Below are 11,248 nucleotides of genomic sequence, written 5' to 3'. Positions count from 1 at the left end.
GGAGTCCTGCCTTGTGCCGGGTGCAAATAGAGTACTTCATGCTCTTGGGGCCTGTGGGCTGGGGAGTATACGTGTAATGTGTCACTGAAAAATGGAAAAATGTATGAACTATATGCCAAGTGAGAGCACACGCAGTAAGAGCTGGAGGAACTGAGGGGCCAGGACAGTGTCGGGGGGGGGCTTCCATGGGGTGCTCTAAGAAGAAAGCTGGGGGCTTTTAGGGTCTCCTCAGATGGATCATTCCCAGAAAGGCCCAACACTTGGTCCATAGGACATTTGTCCTCTATCCTTCACACGTGAAGAAACTGAGGCCCAGAGTGGGGTTAGGTGCACCCGGCATTTTGGTAACAGCTGATACCACATTGACCTCCCTGACATCAGCCTGTGAGCTAGCCAAAAGGATGGGTTGGGGGTGGGAGGGTAGAAGGATGTATCCAGTAGTCAAAATAGATGTTAACAATTAAAATAACTTGATTCTTAGAAACTCAGTGAATCTTCACATTCAGTGCCTAAAAACCTATTTTTTCCCCAACTTATAGCAGCATAAGAAAGTAAGCAGTTAAAGGAAATATTCCCACTCAAGGTCCAGGGAACCCCTCTTCTGCTGCAGGAACCTGAAAGGCTGCTGGGCAGTGGCTAACCTGTCTGCAGGCCAGCGTCCCCTGAGGGCATCGCCGTGGCTGCATGGTGCTGACATTGCCATGGTGGCCCAGATTCACCAGGGAAAAAATACAGGCTTCCTTATCTACATGCCTTCTGCTGAAAGAAAAGTCTGCTTCCTTTTGGGTTTGCCGCTTGAAAGAGTTCAAAGAATTCGTGGGGCTTAGAGAAGTCAGCTGTGTCTTGAAAAACTGGATGCTACCTCATTCCTTAACCCTCCTGGATAAACAAAATGCCAGTCTGAAAGGGGAGTTGTCAAGACAACTGGTCAGTGTTTCTGGAATCCAGTCCTCAGCCACTTTACCAAATAACTTCATGTTGAGCTGCTTGTTGATTCATCTGTCAAACAAGCTGATTCCTGCCTTTGCAGAGTGCAGGTGAAAAGTCGGTAGAGTAAGGCATCTTAAGAGCTGTCACTGAAACCACCTGGCTGGTCTTGCTCATTTATCTTGTTTATAATACACAGATAAATGTGTATAAGATAAAGGGCAAAGGCTAAAAAGTGTTCCAAGTCAAAGGAATCAAAGACTGGTTTCATTTCTCATCCTTGTCTGAGAAGAGGCCGAATGGCTCTGATGTCCTGACTTGAGTGCAGGCGTTGCTTAGAAGATGCTGCTGACTGCAAGTCTGGTCCTCTGACAGCCCTTCCCCATCCACTGCGCCCTGGGCATCGTGCTTCAGACTTTCTCCAGCCCGTATCTGGGGAGAATTATTTTCCTTCTCTGGGCTCAGAGTCACAGAAGCCCCGGGTTTGCACTGCCGCTCTGTTCCGTAATAGCTGTGGCTTTGGACAATTTCCACGCACAATTCCTTAACCCATGAGATGGACGCTGGGTGGAGTCCTGTCCCCTGTGCTCTCTGCTCTCTGCTTTCCTTCCATTTTCCTTCCGCCCCCCTCCCCTCCTTCCTCTTGATCTCCTCCACCCTCCCCTTCATGCAGCCTTCTATCCCTCACCCTGGCAAAGAGAAGCATCCCTCGTAGGAAACTTTCCATCCTGTCATTCTACAGCGTTTCTAGGAACATGAGGACAACCTGAGATTCGACAGTGATTCTGAGACGGCTCCTGCGGGAGGGAAAGTGGCACATTTCTCAGAAGTGTGGTTGCTTCAGTGCCTTCGCTGGTCCTCCCCTCCATTTTATTCTCTTCTTAACCTGTATTTTCATGGGAAATGTGCAGTCATGACACTTAGAATTGTTCAAATTTAGAGTAATACAATCGTTTTCCAGAAAAAAAAAAAAAAACGGAAAAAAACGGAAAATGATAGGTTATTTCCCCACCCCATCAACCCCCATGCATACACAAAAACACTTACACACTTCTACTGCCAAGATTGGGATTATGGGTATGACTAATTAAAGTATCCGTTTTGGGGGGGTGGGTTTTTTTGGTTTTTTGGTTTTTTTTTTTTTTGGTTTTCATCGGATCCAAAAGTTGGCTGAGACCTTGGAGATTGTCTAGTCCAAATAGTCCCCTGATGCACCTTTCCTCTCTGGAATGTCACTAGCAGATGTTTATCAAGCTTTAGTGTGACTTTCTGGTGGCTGTCCAATCCCTCTTCCTTTTAAAACCTTTCCAAATACTTGAAGATAATTTCCTGTGCCTGTGTGTTTTCTCTTCTCCAAAATAGCCCCCTTTAGTTAATAATTTTTGATAAGTTATCTATTAGGAACTAAAAGTAATGAAGAAGAGGAAAAACTTTCTCTTCTATCCTCTTGGGTTTGGTTCCGGGGATCCTGCAAATTAAACTGACAACAGCTTACCAGAGAAAGGTTTTAATACATGTGCATACAAACGCCTTTGTAGAAATGAAGTGGAGACTCAAAGAAGTGGTTAGACCCCGGGGCTTAGATACCACTTTAACAGAGTCAGATTGTGAAGGAACTAGATGAAGAAGAAGATGGACTTAGAGGAGAAGTAGATTGTGGGAAGGTAAGTATATGGGGGAAACTAATCAAAGATAAGGATTATTTAGTAGGGTTTATTACGCAGCCCCCAGTTGGTGCCTTTTCCAACGATAAGTTGTCCTCCTCTTTCTAATATGTAAACTTCCTTTATAAATGGGAATTGATATTATCTTTATACAAAAAGAAATTTATACCTGATTTTTAGACAGGAAGGGCGAGGGCAGACAGTTTTTCCTGAGTCAGCTATTTCTCAATTGCCTCCAGCTTGAAACAATCCTTATGCCAAAGTGGCATCTTTTGTGGTAGCATATTCTGGTCCCTTCATTAGTAAAGAAACTGGGTGGAAGAAGAAATGAACTAGTGTCAACATCAAATCAAGTGAAGTGAAGAAACATCCACTGAGCACCAGCCTCGGGCGGTATGTTTGCTGGGGTGTGGGCCTCAGAAGTCACAGGTGTCTCCTTTAAGGAGTTTCAGCTCCAGAGAGCAGCCTAGGAACAAATACTTGAGAACATAAGAGGCCGAAGTACTCATAAAGAGTCGTTCAGGTGGACGGTAGAAAAGTTGTCTCTAGTAATTGCTAAGGGCAAGGCCACGAAAGCAAGCCGAGATTCCAGATTGGGGACAGACACAAGCGGGCTTTGGGTCAAAGGAGACAGATTTTGAGGAAGAGGCCAAGAAAGTGAGGAGAGTCTGAATGAGCAGAGAGAACTGAAGCAATCTTTCCAGGAAAAACGACCTGGCATGGAGAGGCCCAGGGCTCAAAAATACGTGTTTTGCAGAGCAGACGCTGAAAAATGAGTTAATCTCATGTGGAAGTTTTGGGAAGGTGATTTCCTTTAACAAACTAGGTTGGGGCCACGCATTGGGTTTGGGCTCATGTCTAAGGAATTGGTCATCCAACCTGGAGGCAAGAGTGGAGTACAAGGTCTTTCTGGGGTAAGGCCCTCCATTCCAGCTCACCACCCTAGATCTTTGGCGGTCATCAGTATGGTGGCAGGGTTGGGGAAGTCCAGGAACAACCTTGCTGATCCCTGGTTCCTATACGACCTGTGGTAGAAGCAAACAGGAGAGATTTTTAGTGGGAGGAAGCCAGGAACATTCAACAGCGTCTGACAGACACTCGGGCTTTCCCCGGGCACCCTCTCCGATAGTCTGTTGACTAATTCCATCCACCTCGGCGCAGGAAATTAGCTTGGCTGCTGAGTAAGTGAAAGTCTGCACGAAACCCTGAGTTGCCTGCAGCCCGCCTGTGGGTCCTGTGGGTGGCTGCGCCGGGCCAGCCCAAAGCAGACACGGCTGAATTTCCACCCAGAACAACCTCACCTTTCTCCTCTCTCCATCCCTGCCCTTGTCAAGGAATCTTCCAGAGCACAATAGGTATGGTTCTGAGCTACGAGGGAGTGTGGCTCTGAAATTGAAGGCTCTGCTCTTCTCATCCCCATCCTTTTTCAAGGGTACTTGTCTCAATTTCTCAGTTTCAGGAAATGTAATGCATCTGGTGAGCCCCGCTGCAGTTTTATGGGAAGTCCTACATTTTCTTTAGTGTTCCCTAAAGTAGTGCATCCCAGAATTTCATGTGATAAGAACCATTTAGAAATCTTACGAAAGACAAAGTCTGATTCAATAGGGTTGGGGTGGGGACCTGAGATTCTACATTTATTTTCAAGCTTTTTTTCTGAGTTTATATTTACACAAATACACACATACACACAAACACACACACACACACACACACACACATATACATGTACGTGGTATGTTTGTATCTACATCAAAATAATGTCATGCTTTATATAAAAATCTGTATCTTGATATTTTCCAAAAATGTTACAACAAAGATATTTTTTAAATTATTAAATTTTCTTGGATAATAATTTCTAGTACCTACATAAATTTTATCCTATATGCATGCTAACGTTTACTGAACCGTCACTCTATTGTTGGAAACCCAAGGTGTTTTTAGTTTTCCCCACTGAATATCCTTGTATGTGGAACTTTGGGTACATCTCTGTTTCTTTAGAACAATTTCCAGGGGTAGAACTTATTTTTTAGAGTTTTAGCTTCCTATTATTAAATGCCCTCCACAAAGTTGTACCAATACACTTCTCCCTGTACTACCCGAAAGTGCCCCCTTTCCCTATTCTCTTGTTAATATCGCATGTTTAAAAATCTATGCCAATAGGCTATATATCGTAACCTATTTTAATGTGCACTACTATGATCATTTTGAGGTTAAACTCTTTTCATTTATTCATTATCTATTTTCTTCTAATGTAAACGTTGCTACTTTTTCTTTTTTTTTAAATTGAGATGTAATTGACATATGACATGTTAATTTCAGGTATAAAACAATGATACACTATATATTTGTATATATTGTGAAAAGTTCACCATAAGAAGTCTGGTTAACATCCATCAGCTCAGATTCTGCCTTTTTAACAAGCCCCCACGGTCTAGCAAGCTAGAAGCTGCTGGTCCCAGGATCAAACTGAGCTGACTTGAATTCCTCATTCAATCTGGAATTTTCTCCAGGGACCTCAACCCATTCCCCACCAGGGTTCTCATGGAGCACTCTGGAAAACTCTTTTCCTGGGTCCTCCCCCACCCCTTACTTCTCTGCTTTCTCAGCTTTTGCCTCCAGTCCCCTCCCTTCATCTCTCTCCCCTGCAAATGTTTCAGAGGTTCTTCACTTTTTCATCAGAAGATCAGAAATTTGCCCTTTTTTTTTTTCAGGCAATAGACAGATATACACACCCTCACAGAGGGAGGGAGGGAGGGGAAGAGAGAGAGGGACAAAAGGCAGGCTTCTGTGTCTAAGCTCCGAATAATTCCTGTGCCCACAAACATCAGCCTATGCAGACTCCCGCACCGTATTTTCATCTGACAAATCATCATTGGAATGAACTCAAATCTTTAAACACAAAGGAAAGTTGTTTTGTTCTTGAAAATCTTTTTACAGTGGAAATATGCTGACCTTTCAAAAAACAGCATTGGCTGCTGCGGAGTGTGACTTTATGGAGAGGCTAGCAAGCACACAATGGGTTTGAATATTTGACTCAAACAAATAGGTAAGACTGAATTAACAGGTGCCAAGAACCCTGAAACTGGAAAAAATCTTTTGCATGAAGAGGGAGGAAAAAAAACAAATAAAAAGGATCATGAGGAGTTTGTAGGGTCTGTAGCTTTACCGTAACAGATGCACCACGGTTTTTCTTCATTCAGGGACCGAGCGTTAGGGTTATGAAAAGGAATAGGACTGGGGCTTTCTAAACGATCTCGGGACTGAAAAGGCAAATACACCATATATTTAATTAGTTTGACTAGCCTAGGAGGAGGGAGAAATTTTGTGTTGGATGGGAAGAGGAGCTACAGGAAGCCTGATGGTTGGTCTATGAACCCATTCTGACCTAATGTTTCAACGCACAGTCAGAGGGTCTGACTCTGACATATATAAGTGCTTCAGGGGAATTAGAAAGGAGGGTTTTAATAACATTTGGAAAAAGACTGGAGTTAAAGTAAATTATATACTGATAGCTTCTGTTTGGTGGATACGATAGTGAATGATAAAATTATGATGATGGTGATAATTTAGTGGTAGCTGATTTTTTGCATTTAATTCTTTATAAACATTCTTTAAGCCTGCTATAAGATAACGGTGTTTAACTGGCTATTTTGATGAGGAGTCAGACCTCTGATGAAAACTGTGAATAAGCAGAAAAGCCTATCAAATTATCCAATGTCAATTTAGACTAAGATAAAACACTTCCATTTAGAGAAAGGACAGGAGATGCACGCATTAGCTTTGCTCTGGAGCGACCTTGAAATCCTGCTTGGCTGACATTGTGGGGGTCTCCTGGCCAATGCATGTGAAATGTCCTTTGATCAGACCCTGATTCTTTTTTATTGGGGTGGGGGCCGTGCTCACCTCCCCAGGACCCTTTGTCGTTGCTGGCTCCACCCTCCCAGGAGGTCTTTTTCCCAAAAATCTCATTAGTCACATCTGAAATAGTGATGACAAGTATACGTTCCTTGGGGCCGAGTTCCTGCTTAGAGGTAGTCGAGGGACTGAGGTTTGGTTCATGATTAATTGTGAGAGCGCTCTCAAAAATGTAGTGAGCTTCTCTAAGTTAGTTCTTTCTGTGGCTTAATTCCTAGAACATCTCTATTTCTTGGTGTTTTCATTCCTATAACTCTCTCTCCCACTTTTAGTGTAATGGTAGGTTCCTAGAACTATATCCTTGCTCTCATTACTCTGAGTCCTTTTACCTAATTAAGGGATTTCCAGGTACTTAATTTTGATTCTCGCCTGTAGGAAATTTATTTGGTTGCAAGGTTTTACCGGGTACTTCTCAAGGGCTTCTCCAATCTCATCTTTTGCTTTTAGGGCATAGAAATAAGTCATTTTCCACGCCTCCCCCACCACCCACAACCGTGCAAGGCACTGAATTTCTGGACTGTCTTCGTTCTGTTTCATTCCTGTTTGCAAATCTGCCATCCCTTTCCCGAGCCCCTCGCTTCTTTGGGTTACCTCGCCAAGCGCAGGAAACAACATCTAACACACACAGCTGACCCGCTTCTCTCCAGTCTTCTCCCCTAGGGTGCTTACTGTAGCTCGACGTACAATGTCTGCCTCTCGAGTTGTTGGTGGGCAACAGTTTTACTAGGTGCTCTGCTGCTGCATCACACCAGACATTTACCTGGCCTGTAATGGCATTGTCATCACAGCTTGCCCCCTGGACCACCACTGACAACGCCACCATTTCAGCCTTTGCTGTTGGAAGCCCCTCACTCCTGGGCTTCAGTGTCTGTATCCATATGTATACTGATAGCATTTGTTTTTATTGGGCCGGGTGAATGCTTGTCGGCATTCCAGGCTACCTTCCACTCCTGTGGTGTTTACATCATGTAGGCCCCTGCAATTTAGGGCTTTGTAATTTCTAGCTCTCCCAGCATCATTTTCCCTGCCCATAGCTCTCAGATCAGCTCGAATTATAAAGACCTAAAACTCAACCAAAATCATAAACTCCCCAAGGATTGTGCTTTCCTCCTACTTTTTTTCCCCCCAATGGCCTCCTAATTAATAAGCAAGGTGTTTGTAAAGCCAAGTCCTCTCATTGCAGACATGACAAGCCGTAATCTGTAACAGCAGAGCTGTCTTTCCCCATGTGTCTCAGCCTGGAGTGAAGGGGCTCTGCTGGGATTTCTCACCTCGCTGCAAAACCTTTGCTAAGTAGCCAGAAAAGGGCTCCTCATTACTCAAAACTCTTCCAATTCCTTAAACCAGAGTCCTCCCCAAACCTCACACAAGTTGCTGGTGTTCCAGGGGAACTGAATCGAGGACCTTCTCACTCAACTATTTTGGCCTGCCAGCGTTTCTTGATTAGATTCTCCCTTTTTGAGCAGAGATGAAACCTCTTGAGGGTCGAATTTGTAAAACGAAATGTCTACATTTAACGACCAACATCCCCAGTAATCCCATGTCATTATGGTTAATATACGTGTGTTTTTCTTTCCATAACCAGGCTTTATTTTATTTTATAGTTTATTGAAGTATAGTCGGTTTACAATGTTGTGTTAATTTCTGGTGTATAGCACGGTGATTCAGTTACACATATACATAATTATATATTCCTTTTCATATTCTTTTTAATTATAGGCCATTACAAGGCACTGAATCTAGTTCTTTGTGCTATACAGTAGGACCTTGTTGTTTACCTATCTCTTATACAGTAGTTAGTATCTGCAAATCCCAAACTTCCAGGTTATCCCTCCACCCCTCCCCATTCCCCACTGGTAACCACAAGTTTGTTTTCTATGTCAGTGCGTCCATAACCAGGTTTTAAACTCATTAAGGTAGAGACTACAGTCCAGTCTATTCCCTGTAATGCAGTGTGGCTTTCAGCACATGGGAGGGCACACAAAAGTTTTGCAAACTTGGATGCTTGACCAGCGGTCATGTTTCACCACATGTAAGGCTGTATGTGACGCATTCTGGGGACCACGGAGTCTCCTGCTGTCTCTTTCTGTGGACCCTGGGAATTGTGCATAGAGCATCTTAGCTGTCAGTGTGTGGATGGACAGCTCTACTTGCATAATTGAAAGTCTTAAAGCCGGTAGCAGATGGGTTCTGGGCGGTACACGGCCAGTTAGTAAAGGGCTTCCCATAGTCAGCTGTGTGTCCATCATCCATTCATCACTGTGTCCCCAGTACTAGCAGGTGATCACAGTATAAGACGGGCTTCATAAATATTAGATGAAATAATGATCTGGATCCCTTGATGCTGTTCAAACTTGGTGATGGCCGGTTCCTAGTCTGACATCTTGATAAGTTAGTTATTTTTACCTTGATGGGGGAAAACTTTGTGAGTACTACATGTAGAAAAACCTGTGTTGCTTCCTTCTTACATGAAAAATCATTTCATTTTTCTCTGCAATCGAGTAAGTCCTTCTATATTGAATCACATGTTCTTTTATTCCAGGTGATTTACTGGTTCCTTTTTTCAGGATTGCTGGTGCGGTCTTCTCTGCATTGAGGTATGGAGAAGAGACCACTGAAGAAAGTGAGGGACTCAATCCATTCAGTTTCATATGCTTCTCATGGTCTGTTGTATATACTGCTTTGGTAGCTTGTGTGACACAAGCAGATCTGCGAACCTGGCTCCTGATTTCATGGGGCTAGCTTCACTGAGTACAAGGAAGGACGTATCCAGTGAGGCCCTGAAAATTCTCTGTAAGATGGGCTCAGGGCTTCCGTCTGCCTGGAAGGGGCTGGCTGGAGACTTGTCTTGAATCCATGCATGCATAGAAAATACATTCTTTTCAACTCACAGACATAGAATAAAAACTTGTGGTTGCCAGAGGGTAGAGGGGTGGGAAGGGACAGACTGGGATTTCGAGATTTGTAGATACTGACAGGTAGATATAAAATAGATAAACAAGTTTATACTGTACAGCACAGGGAAATATATACAAGATCTTAGAGTAGCTCACGGTGAAAAAGAATATGAAAATGTATGACTGAAAAATTGTGCTGTACACCAGAAATGGACACAAGATTGTAAACTGACTATAATTCAATAAAATTAAAAAAAATGGGGAAGTATGAAGCCAGATGCAGCACCGAATAATCAACGTGACTTTAAGGCGGTAATGATTACTTCGTGTGGGGAGGGAGACAAGTTTCTTCCAAAACATAAAGATTAGTGTTCCTTTACAGGTTGTCAGACCACATTCTTGACAGGCCACTTAAAGGAAAATTGTGTAAAATCGGATTTGAAATTGCAATTTTTCTGCATCTCCAAGAATTAGTATTTCCCACAAACAGAAATACTAAACTGTGCATCATATGTCAGTTCTCCTGTAAGGAGGGCTGTTCTTTTTTCTGAGTTTATGTGCTTTGCAATTAGTTAGGTGTTGCAATGACTTTCTGTTTTGAAAATAATAAAAAAATAGCTGCTTTAAAAAATATCCTAGTGTGAGAAAACAAAAAGGTAACAATGCTTAAAAAAAAAAAAAGAGAGAAGAAAATACACTGTTTTCATGTAGATTGCATTTTAGGGGGTGTATATTTAGACAAGAAGGCTGGCAGAGGTTCCTGGGGGAAACTGAAGTTACGCCAAGTCCATGGAGACTCCAGAGAACCATTCTAAAACAACAGAAGCAAGTGTGAGGTAGACTGAATATGAGCACAGAGAATTGAGAGAGGGAACGATGATTCAACGAGGTCATCCTAATGGGGTTAAACTTCCTGTTGTCCTGGAGGAGAAGTGCAGAGAAGAATCCACAGGCATGGAGAGAAGAAACAGGGTGAGAGGCTCGTGATCACAGAATTCTGATGAATCTTGGAGGGGCTTCTAGGGAACCCGAGAGCTGCTTCCTCTTTACGCCCTTCATTTAAAGAAAATGGGGGTAGAGTTGTCCAAACACGTGATAGAGGAAACTAACCTTACCTGGCTAGGATGCGTCCTGCCTTATTAACCGAGCACGTGTGATTTTTATCTGATCTTAATGGAGATTTAAGAAGTAAGTTATTGTCGATGGAGAGGGTATAGCACGGTGGTAGAGTGTGTGCTTAGTATGCATGAGGTCCTGGGTTCAATCCCCAGTACCTCCAATAAATAAATAAACCTATTTTATAATACCCTCCCCTCAAAATAAACAAACAAAAAAAGTAAGTTATTGTTATTTCAGAAATGTCAGTGTATCTCTAGGCTACAATGCCTGGCATACAGGATGTGCTTAATAAATGTTGACTTGGACAGAACTAAGCCAAATTAACTTTTTTTTGCAGTTCATTTAAAATGACATGTCAGAGCATTTAAAAGCTCTACTTGCAAATCCATGTTGGTTGAAAAAAATCGAATCATCTTCAGAAGCTAGCCAGGGTAAAGGTTGTTTATAGGTTGTACGAATAATGGTGATCAATCTCTTCAGCATCAGGAGGAGTCTGAAACAGAATGCGTTCAGGGAGACCAGGAAACTAGCTGCCTGGGGATATCATTCCTGAATCTCTCACCATGCCAGTCCTACTCATAAAACGGAGCAAAAGATAGTCGTCTGTTTAATACCCAGGCTTGTCGAAGGATGACATACCCCTTAAATCACAGTTCACATCGTGTGTCTAGAGAGTAGAACGTAAGGGGCATGACTTGAGCTCTCAGCCACTTTGTGGACAAACAC

The sequence above is a fragment of the Camelus dromedarius genome, chromosome 19, assembly GCF_036321535.1.
Source record: "Camelus dromedarius isolate mCamDro1 chromosome 19, mCamDro1.pat, whole genome shotgun sequence".
NCBI classification, from domain to species: domain Eukaryota; kingdom Metazoa; phylum Chordata; class Mammalia; order Artiodactyla; family Camelidae; genus Camelus; species Camelus dromedarius.
This window is presented reverse-complemented; position numbering follows the sequence as displayed.